Source organism: Cetorhinus maximus, chromosome 20 (genome assembly GCF_964194155.1).
Source record: "Cetorhinus maximus chromosome 20, sCetMax3.hap1.1, whole genome shotgun sequence".
Classification (NCBI taxonomy): domain Eukaryota; kingdom Metazoa; phylum Chordata; class Chondrichthyes; order Lamniformes; family Cetorhinidae; genus Cetorhinus; species Cetorhinus maximus.
This window is the reverse complement of record NC_135898.1, coordinates 1,506,312-1,517,510: the sequence shown is the minus strand read 5'-3', so window position 1 is coordinate 1,517,510 and position 11,199 is coordinate 1,506,312.

The window sequence follows — 11,199 nt, the reverse complement described above, 5'->3', positions numbered from 1 at the left end:
GAAACAGGGAGACTGCGGGAGAGAGAGAGGTTAAAACAGGGAGACTGCGGGAGAGAGAGAGGTTAAAGCAAGGAGACTGCGGGAGAGAGAGGCGTTAAAACAGGGAGAATGCAGGAGAGAGAGGTTAAAACAGGGAGACTGCGGGAGAGAGAGAGGATAAAACAGGGAGACTGCGGGAGAGAGAGGGGTTAAAACAGGGCGACTGCGGGAGAGAGGGGTTCAAACTCGGAGACTGCGTGAGAGTGGGGTTAAAAGAGGGAGACTGCGGGAGAGAGGGGTTAAAACAAGGAGACTGCCGGAGAGAGAGGTGTTAAAACAGGGAGTCTGCGGGAGAGAGTGGTTAAAACAGGGAGTCTGCGGGAGAGAGGGCTTAAAACAGGGAGACTGCGGGAGGGAGGGGTTAAAACAGGGAGACTGCGGGAGAGAGGGGTCAAAACAGGGAGAGTGCGGGAGAGAGGGGTTAAAACAGGGAGACTGCGGGTGAGAGGGGTTAAAACAGCGAGACTGCGGTTGAGAGGGGTTAAAGCAGGGAGACTGCGTGAGAGAGGGGTTAAAACAGGAAGATTGCGGGAGAGAGGGGTTAAACAGTGAGAGTGCGGGAGAGACGAATTAAAACAGGGAGACTGCGGTAGAGAGGGGTTAAAAGAGGGAGACTGCGGGAGAGAGGGGTTAAAACAGGGAAACTGCGGGAGAGAGGGGTTAAAACAGGGAGACTGCGGGAGAGAGGGGTTAAAACAGGGAGACTGCGGGAGAGACGGGTTAAAACAGGGAGACTGCGGGAGAGAGGGGTTAAAACAGGGAGTCTGCGGGAGAGAGGGGTTAAAAGAGGGAGACTGCGGAGAGAGGGGTGAAAACAGGGAGACTGCGGGAGAGATGGGTTAAAACAGGGAGACTGCAGGAGAGAGAGGTGTTAAAAAAGGGAGACTGCGGGAGAGAGGGGTTAAAACAGGGAGACTGTGGGAGAGAGAGGTTAAAACAGGGAGACTGCGGGAGATAGAGTGGTTAAAACAGGGAGACTGCGGGAGATAGAGTTTAAAACAGGGCGACTGCGGGAGAGAGGGGTCAAAACAGGGAGACTGCGGGAGAGAGGGGTTAAAACAGGGAGACTGCGGGAGAGAGGGGTTAAAACTGGGAGAATGCGGGTGAGAGAGGTTAAAACAGGGAGACTGTGGGAGAGTGGGTTTAAAACTGGGAAGGTGCGGGAGAGGGAGGTTGAAACAGGGAGACTTGGGAGAGAGGGGTTAAAACAGGGAGACTGCGGGAGAGAGAGAGGTTAAAACAGGGAGACTGCGGGTGAGAGAAGGGTTAAAACAGGGAGACTGCGGGAGAGAGGGGTTCCAACTTGGAGACTGCTTGAGAGAGGGGTTAAAACAGGGAGACTGCGGGAGAGAGGGGTTAAAACAGGGAGAGTGCGGGAGAGAGGGGTTAAAACTGGGAGAATACGGGTGAGAGAGGTTTAAACAGGGAGACTGTGGGAGAGTGGGTTTAAAACAGGGAGACTGCGGGAGAGAGAGAAGTTTAAACAGGGAGACTGCGGGTGAGAGAGGGGTTAAAACAGGGAGACTGCGGGAGAGCGGGGTTCAAACTTGGAGACTGCGGGAGAGAGGGGTTAAAACAGGGAGACTGCGGGAGAGAGAGAGGTTAAAACAGGGAGACTGCGGGAGAGAGGGGTTGAAACTGGGAGACTGCGGGAGAGAGGGTTTAAAACAGGGAGACTGCGGGAGAGAGAGGTTAAAACAGGGAGACTGCGGGGGAGAGAGGGGTTAAAACAGGGAGACGGCGGGAGAGAGGGGTTAAAACAGGGAGACTGCGGGAGAGCGTTGTTAAAACAGGGAGAATGCGGCAGAGTGGGGTTAAAACAGGGAGACTGCGGGAGAGAGGGGTTAAAACAGAGATACTGCGGGAGATAGGGGTTAAAACAGGGAGTCTGCGCGAGAGAGAGGGGTTAAAACAGGGAGACTGCCGTAGAGAGGTGTTAAAACAGGGAGACCGCGGGAGAGAGAGGTTAAAACAGGGAGACTGCGGGATAGAGGTGTTAAAACAGGGAGACTGCGTGAGAGAGAGGTCAAAACAGGGAGACTGCGGGAGAGACGGGTTAAAACAGGGAGACTGCGGGAGAGAGAGGGGTTAAAACAGGGAGACTGCGGGAGAGAGGGGTTAAAACAGGGAAACTGCGGGAGAGAGACGGGTTAAAACAGGGAGACTGCGGGAGAGAGAGTTTAAAACAGGGAGACTGTTGGAGAGAGAGGGGTTAAATCAGGCAAACTGCGGGAGAGTGGGGTTAAAAGTGGGAACGTGCTGGAGAGGGAGGTTAAAACAGGGAGACTGCGGGGGAGAGAGAGGTTAAAACAGGGAGAATGCAGGAGAGAGAGGTTAAAACAGGGAGACTGCGGGAGAGAGAGAGGTTAAAACAGGGAGACTGCCGGAGAGAGAGGGGTTAAAACAGGGAGAATGCAGGAGAGAGAGGTTAAAACAGGGAGACTGCGGGAGAGAGAGAGGTTAAAACAGGGAGACTGCGGGAGAGAGAGGGGTTAAAACAAGGAGACTGCGGGAGAGAGGGGTTAAAACAGAGATACTGCGGGAGATAGGGGTTAAAACAGGGAGTCTGCGCGAGAGAGAGGGGTTAAAACAGGGAGACTGCCGGAGAGAGGGTTTAAAACAGGGAAACTGCGGGGGAGATAGAGGTTAAAACAGGGAGAATGCAGGAGAGAGAGGTTAAAACAGGGAGACTGCGGGAGAGAGAGAGGTTAAACAGGGAGACTGCCGGAGAGAGAGGGGTTAAAACAGGGAGAATGCAGGAGAGAGAGGTTAAAACAGGGAGACTGCGGGAGAGAGAGAGGTTAAAACAGGGAGACTGCGGGAGAGAGAGGGGTTAAAACAAGGAGACTGCGGGAGAGAGAGGTGAAAACAGGGAGACTGCGGGAGAGAGGGGTTAAAGCGGGGAGACTGCGGGAGAGAGAGGGGTTAAAACAGGGAGACTGCGGGTGAGAGGGGTTAAAACAGGGAGACTGCGGGAGAGAGACGGGTTAAAACAGGGAGACTGCGGGAGAGAGAGTTTATAACAGGGAGACTGTTGGAGAGAGAGGGGTTAAAACAGGGAGACTGTGGGAGAGAGAGGTTAAAACAGGGTGACTGCTGGAGAGAGGGGTTAAAACAGGGAGACTGCGGGAGAGAGGGATTAAAACAGGGAAACTGCGGGAGAGAGGGGTTAAAACTGGGAGAATGCGGGAGAGAGAGGTTAAAACAGGGAGACTGCGGGAGAGAGAGAGGTTAAAACAGGGAGACTGCAGGAGAGAGGGGTTGAAACCAGGAGACTGCGGGAGAGAGGGGTTAAAACAGGGAGACTGCGGGGGAGAGAGGGCTTAAAACCGGGAGACGGCGGGAGAGAGGGTTTAAAACAGGGAGACTGCGGGAGAGAGTTTTTAAAACAAGGAGAATGCGGCAGAGTGGGGTTAAAACAGGGAGACTGCGGGAGAGAGGGGTTAAAACAGAGAGACTGCGGGAGAGAGGGGTTAAAACAGGGTGTCTGCGGGAGAGAGAGGGATTAAAACAGGGAGACTGCCGGAGAGAGTGGTTAAAACAGGGAGACTGCGGGAGAGAGAGGTTAAAACAGGGAGACTGCGGGAGAGAGGGGTTAAAACAGGGAGGCTGCGGGAGAGAGAGGGGTTAAAACAAGAAGACTGCGGGAGAGAGAGGTGAATACAGGGAGACTGCGGGAGAGAGGGGTTAAAGCAGGGAGACTGCGGGAGAGAGACGGGTTAAAACAGGGAGACTGCGGGAGAGAGAGTTTAAAACAGGGAGACTGTTGGAGAGAGAGGGGTTAAAACAGGGAGACTGGGGGAGAGTGGGGTTAAAACTGGGAAAGTGCGGGAGAGGGAGGTTGAAACAGGGAGACTGCGGGAGAGAGAGAGGTTAAAACAGGGAGAATGCAGGAGAGAGAGGTTTAAACAGGGAGACTGCGGGAGAGAGAGAGGTTAAAGCAAGGAGACTGCGGGAGAGAGAGGGGTTAAAACTGGGAGAATGCAGGAGAGAGAGGTTAAAACAGGGAGACTGCGGGAGAGAGAGAGGATAAAACAGGGAGACTGCGGGAGAGAGAGGTGTTAAAGCAGGGCGACTGCGGGAGAGAGGGGTTCAAACTGGGAGACTGCGTGAGAGAGGGGTTAAAAGAGGGAGACTGTGGGAGAGAGGGGTTAAAACAGGGAGACTGCCGGAGAGAGAGGTGTTAAAACAGGGAGTCTGCGGGAGAGAGTGGTTAAAACAGGGAGACTGCGGGAGAGATGGGTTAAAACAGGGAGAGTGCGGGAGAGAGGGGTTAAAACAGGGAGACTGCGGGTGAGAGAGGTTAAAACAGCGAGACTGCGGTTGAGAGGGGTTAAAGCAGGGAGACTGCGTGAGAGAGGGGTTAAAACAGGAAGATAGCGGGAGAGAGGGGTTAAACAGGGAGAGCGCGGGAGAGACGAATTAAAACAGGGAGACTGCGGTAGAGAGGGGTTAAAACAGGGAGACTGCGGGAGAGAGGGGTTAAAACAGGGAAACTGCGGGAGAGAGGGGTTAAAACAGGGAGACTGCGGGAGAGAGGGGTTAAAACAGGGAGACTGCGGGAGAGACGGGTTAAAACAGGGAGACTGCGGAAGAGAGGGGTTAAAACAGGGAGACTGCGGGAGAGAGGGGTTAAAAGAGGGAGACTGCGGGAGAGAGGGGTGAAAACAGGGAGACTGCGGGAGAGATGGGTTAAAACAGGGAGACTGCAGGAGAGAGAGGTGTTAAAAGAGGGAGACTGCGGGAGAGAGGGGTTAAAACAGGGAGACTGTGGGAGAGAGAGGTTTAAACAGGGAGACTGCGGGAGAGAGAGTGGTTAAAACAGGGAGACTGCGGGAGATAGAGTTTAAAACAGGGCGACTGCGGGAGAGAGGGGTCAAAACAGGGCGACTGCGGGAGAGAGGGGTTAAACAGGGAGACTGCGGGAGAGAGGGGTTAAAACTGGGAGAATGCGGGTGAGAGAGGTTAAAACAGGGAGACTGGGAGAGTGGGTTTAAAACTGGGAAGGTGCGGGAGACGGAGGTTGAAACAGGCAGACTGCGGGAGAGAGGGGTTAAAACAGGGAGACTGCGGGAGAGAGAGAAGTTAAAACAGGGAGACTGCGGGTGAGAGAGGGGTTAAAACAGGGAGACTGCGGGAGAGAGGGGTTCAAACTTGGAGACTGCGGGAGAGAGGGGTTAAAACAGGGAGACTGCGGGAGAGGGGTTAACACAGGGAGACTGCGGGAGAGAGGGGTTAAAAATGGGAGAATGCGGGTGAGAGAGGTTATAACAGGGAGACTGTGGGAGAGTGGGTTTAAAACTGGGAAGGTGCGGGAGAGGGAGGTTGAAACAGGGAGACTGCGGGAGAGAGGGGTTAAAACAGGGAGACTGCGGGAGAGAGAGAAGTTAAAACAGGGAGACTGCGGGTGAGAGAGGGGTTAAAACAGGGAGACTGCGGGAGAGAGGGGTTCAAACTTGGAGACTGCGGGAGAGAGGGGTTAAAACAGGGAGACTGCGGGAGAGAGAGAGGTTAAAACAGGGAGACTGCGGGAGAGAGGGGTTGAAACTGGGAGACTGCGGGAGAGAGGGTTTAAAACAGGGAGACTGCGGGAGAGAGGCGTTAAAACAGGGAGACTGCGGGGGAGAGAGGGGTTAAAACAGGGAGACGGCGGGAGAGAGGGGTTAAAATAGGGAGACTGCGGGAGAGCGTTGTTAAAACAGGGAGAATGCGGCAGAGTGTGGTTAAAACAGGGAGACTGCGGGAGAGAGGGGTTAAAACAGAGATACTGCGGGAGATAGGGGTTAAAACAGGGAGTCTGCGCGAGAGAGAGGGGTTAAAACAGGGAGACTGCCGGAGAGAGGTGTTAAAACAGGGAGACTGCGGGAGAGAGAGGTTAAAACAGGGCGACTGCGGGAGAGAGGGGTTAAAACAGGGAGACTGCGTGAGAGAGAGGTCAAAACAGGGAGACTGCGGGAGAGACGGATTAAAACAGGGAGACTGCGGGTGAGAGAGGGGTTAAAACAGGGAGACTGCGGGTGAGAGAGGGGTTAAAACAGGGAAACTGCCGGAGAGAGACGGGTTAAAACAGGGAGACTGCGGGAGAGAGAGTTTAAAACAGGGAGACTGTTGGAGAGAGAGGGGTTAAATCAGGGAGACTGCTGGAGAGAGAGTTTAAAACAGGGAGACTGTTGGAGAGAGAGGGGTTAAATCAGGGAGACTGCGGGAGAGTGGGGTTAAAAGTGGGAAAGTGCTGGAGAGGGAGGTTAAAACAGGGAGACTGCGGGGGAGAGAGAGGTTAAAACAGGGAGAATGCAGGAGAGAGAAGTTAAAACAGGGAGACTGCGGGAGAGAGAGAGGTTAAAACAGGGAGACTGCCGGAGAGAGAGGGGTTAAAACAGGGAGAATGCAGGAGAGAGAGGTTAAAACAGGGAGACTGCGGGAGAGAGAGAGGTTAAAACAGGGAGACTGCGGGAGAGAGAGGGGTTAAAACAGGGAAACTGCGGGAGAGAGGGGTTAAAACAGGGAGACTGCGGGAGAGAGGGGTTAAAACAGGGAGACTGCGGGAGAGAGGGGTTAAAACAGGGAGACTGCGGGAGAGAGGGGTTAAAACAGGGAGACTGCGGGAGAGAGGGGTTAAAACAGGGAGACTGCGGGAGAGAGGGGTTAAAACAGGGAGACTGCGGGAGAGAGGGGTTAAAACAGCGTGACTGCGGTAGAGAGGGGTTAAAACAGGGAGACTGCGGGACAGAGGGGTTAAAACAGGAAGATTGCGGGAGAGAGGGGTTAAACTGGGAGAGTGCGGGAGAGACGAATTAAAACAGGGAAACTGCGGGAGAGAGACGGGTTAAAACAGGGAGACTGCGGGAAGGAGAGTTTAAAACAGGGAGACTGTTGGAGAGAGAGGGGTTAAATCAGGGAGACTGCCGGAGAGAGAGGGGTTAAATCAGGGAGAATGCAGGAGAGAGAGGTTAAAACAGGGAGACTGCGGGAGAGAGAGAGGTTCAAACAGGGAGACTGCGGGAGAGAGAGGGGTTAAAACAGGGAAACTGCGGGAGAGAGACGGGTTAAAACAGGGAGATTGCGGGAAAGAGAGTTTGAAACAGGGAGACTGTTGGAGAGAGAGGGGTTAAATCAGGGAGACTGCCGGAGAGAGAGGGTTTAAATCAGGGAGAATGCAGGAGAGAGAGGTTAAAACAGGGAGACTGCGGGAGAGAGAGAGGTTCAAACAGGGAGACTGCGGGAGAGAGAGGGGTTATACAGGGAAACTGCAGGAGAGAGGGGTTAAAACAGGGAGACTGCGCGAGAGATAGGTGTAAAAAGAGGGAGTCTGCGGGAGAGAGTAGTTAAAACAGGGAGACTGCGGGAGAGAGGGGTTAAAACAGGGAGACTGCGGGAGAGAGGGGTTAAAACTGGGTGACTGCGGGAGAGAGGGGTTCAAACAGGGAGACTGCGGAGGAGAGAGGGGTTAAAAAAGCGAGACTGCGATAGAGAGGGGTTACAACAGGGAGACTGCGTGAGAGAGGGGTTAAAACAGGACGATTGCGGGAGAGAGGGGTTAAAACAGGGAGACTGCGGGAGAGAGGGGTTAAAACAGAGAGACTGCGGGAGAGAGGGGTTAAAACAGGGTGTCTGCGGGAGTGAGAGGGGTTAAAACAAGGAGACTGCGGGAGAGAGAGGTGAAAACAGGGAGACTGCGGGAGAGAGGGGTTAAAGCAGGGAGACTGCGGGAGAGAGAGGGGTTAAAACAGGGTGACTGCGGGAGTTGTTAAAACAGGGAGAATGCGGCAGAGTGGGGTTAAAACAGGGAGACTGCGGGACAGAGGGGTTAAAACAGAGAGACTGCGGGAGAGAGGGGTTAAAACAGGGTGTCTGCGGGAGAGAGAGGGGTTAAAACAGGGAGACTGCCGGAAGAGGGGTTAAAACAGGGAGACTGCGGGAGAGAGAGGTGAAAACAGGGTGACTGCGGGAGAGAGGGGTTAAAACAGGGAGGCTGCGGGAGAGAGAGGGGTTAAAACAAGGTGACTGCGGGAGAGAGAGGTGAAAACAGGGAGACTGCGGGAGAGAGGGGTTAAAGTAGGGAGACTGCGGGAGAGAGACGGGTTAAAACAGGGAGACTGCGGGAGAGAGAGTTTAAAACAGGCAGACTGTTGGAGAGAGAGGGGTTAAAACAGGGAGACTGTGGGAGAGAGAGGTTAAAACAGGGTGACTGCGGGAGAGAGAGTGTAAAACAAGGAGACTGCTGGAGAGAGGGGTTAAAACAGGGAGACTGCGGGAGAGAGGGGTTAAAACAGGGAAACTGCGGGAGAGAGGGGTTAAAACTGGGAGAATGCGGGAGAGAGAGGTTAAAACAGGGAGACTGCGGGAGAGAGTGGGGTTGAAACCGGGAGACTGCGGGAGAGAGGTGTTGAAACCGGGAGATTGCGGGAGAGAGGGGTTAAAACAGGGAGACTGTGCGGAGAGGGGTTAAAACAGGGAGACTGCGGGGGAGAGAGGGCTTAAAACAGGGAGACGGCGGGAGAGAGGGGTTAAAACAGGGAGACTGCGGGAGAGAGTTGTTAAAACAGGGAGAATGCGGCAGAGTGGGGTTAAAACATGGAGACTGCGGGAGAGAGGGGTTAAAACAGAGAGACTGCGGGAGAGAGGGGTTAAAACAGGGTGTCTGCGGGAGAGAGAGGGGTTAAAACAGGGAGACTGCCGGAGAGAGGGGTTAAAACAGGGAGACTGCGGGAGAGAGAGGTTAAAACAGGGAGACTGCGGGAGAGAGGGGTTAAAACAGGGAGGCTGCGGGATATAGAGGGGTTAAAATAAGAAGACTGCGGGAGAGAGAGGTGAAAACAGGGAGACTGCGGGAGAGAGGGGTTAAAGCAGGGAGACTGCGGGAGAGAGAGGGGTTAAAACAGGGTGACTGCGGGAGAGAGGGTTAAAACAGGGAGACTGCGGGAGAGAGACGGGTTAAAATAGGGAGACTGCGGGAGAGAGAGTTTAAAACGGAGACTGTTGGAGAGAGTGGGGTTAAAACAGGGAGACTGGGGGAGAGAGAGGTTAAAACAGGGCGACTGCGGGAGAGAGGGGTTAAAACAGGGAGACTGCGTGAGAGAGAGGTTAAAACAGGGAGACTGCGGGAGAGACGGATTAAAACAGGGAGACTGCGGGTGAGAGAGGGGTTAAAACAGGGAGACTGCGGGTGAGAGAGGGGTTAAAACAGGGAAACTGCCGGAGAGAGACGGGTTAAAACAGGGAGACTGCGGGAGAGAGAGTTTAAAACAGGGAGACTGTTGGAGAGAGAGGGGTTAAATCAGGGAGACTGCTGGAGAGAGAGTTTAAAACAGGGAGACTGTTGGAGAGAGAGGGGTTAAATCAGGGAGACTGCGGGAGAGTGGGGTTAAAAGTGGGAAAGTGCTGGAGAGGGAGGTTAAAACAGGGAGACTGCGGGGGAGAGAGAGGTTAAAACAGGGAGAATGCAGGAGAGAGAAGTTAAAACAGGGAGACTGCGGGAGAGAGAGAGGTTAAAACAGGGAGACTGCCGGAGAGAGAGGGGTTAAAACAGGGAGAATGCAGGAGAGAGAGGTTAAAACAGGGAGACTGCGGGAGAGAGAGAGGTTAAAACAGGGAGACTGCGGGAGAGAGAGGGGTTAAAACAGGGAAACTGCGGGAGAGAGGGGTTAAAACAGGGAGACTGCGGGAGAGAGGGGTTAAAACAGGGAGACTGCGGGAGAGAGGGGTTAAAACAGGGAGACTGCGGGAGAGAGGGGTTAAAACAGGGAGACTGCGGGAGAGAGGGGTTAAAACAGGGAGACTGCGGGAGAGAGGGGTTAAAACAGGGAGACTGCGGGAGAGAGGGGTTAAAACAGCGTGACTGCGGTAGAGAGGGGTTAAAACAGGGAGACTGCGGGACAGAGGGGTTAAAACAGGAAGATTGCGGGAGAGAGGGGTTAAACTGGGAGAGTGCGGGAGAGACGAATTAAAACAGGGAAACTGCGGGAGAGAGACGGGTTAAAACAGGGAGACTGCGGGAAGGAGAGTTTAAAACAGGGAGACTGTTGGAGAGAGAGGGGTTAAATCAGGGAGACTGCCGGAGAGAGAGGGGTTAAATCAGGGAGAATGCAGGAGAGAGAGGTTAAAACAGGGAGACTGCGGGAGAGAGAGAGGTTCAAACAGGGAGACTGCGGGAGAGAGAGGGGTTAAAACAGGGAAACTGCGGGAGAGAGACGGGTTAAAACAGGGAGATTGCGGGAAAGAGAGTTTGAAACAGGGAGACTGTTGGAGAGAGAGGGGTTAAATCAGGGAGACTGCCGGAGAGAGAGGGTTTAAATCAGGGAGAATGCAGGAGAGAGAGGTTAAAACAGGGAGACTGCGGGAGAGAGAGAGGTTCAAACAGGGAGACTGCGGGAGAGAGAGGGGTTATACAGGGAAACTGCAGGAGAGAGGGGTTAAAACAGGGAGACTGCGCGAGAGATAGGTGTAAAAAGAGGGAGTCTGCGGGAGAGAGTAGTTAAAACAGGGAGACTGCGGGAGAGAGGGGTTAAAACAGGGAGACTGCGGGAGAGAGGGGTTAAAACTGGGTGACTGCGGGAGAGAGGGGTTCAAACAGGGAGACTGCGGAGGAGAGAGGGGTTAAAAAAGCGAGACTGCGATAGAGAGGGGTTACAACAGGGAGACTGCGTGAGAGAGGGGTTAAAACAGGACGATTGCGGGAGAGAGGGGTTAAAACAGGGAGACTGCGGGAGAGAGGGGTTAAAACAGAGAGACTGCGGGAGAGAGGGGTTAAAACAGGGTGTCTGCGGGAGTGAGAGGGGTTAAAACAAGGAGACTGCGGGAGAGAGAGGTGAAAACAGGGAGACTGCGGGAGAGAGGGGTTAAAGCAGGGAGACTGCGGGAGAGAGAGGGGTTAAAACAGGGTGACTGCGGGAGTTGTTAAAACAGGGAGAATGCGGCAGAGTGGGGTTAAAACAGGGAGACTGCGGGACAGAGGGGTTAAAACAGAGAGACTGCGGGAGAGAGGGGTTAAAACAGGGTGTCTGCGGGAGAGAGAGGGGTTAAAACAGGGAGACTGCCGGAAGAGGGGTTAAAACAGGGAGACTGCGGGAGAGAGAGGTGAAAACAGGGTGACTGCGGGAGAGAGGGGTTAAAACAGGGAGGCTGCGGGAGAGAGAGGGGTTAAAACAAGGTGACTGCGGG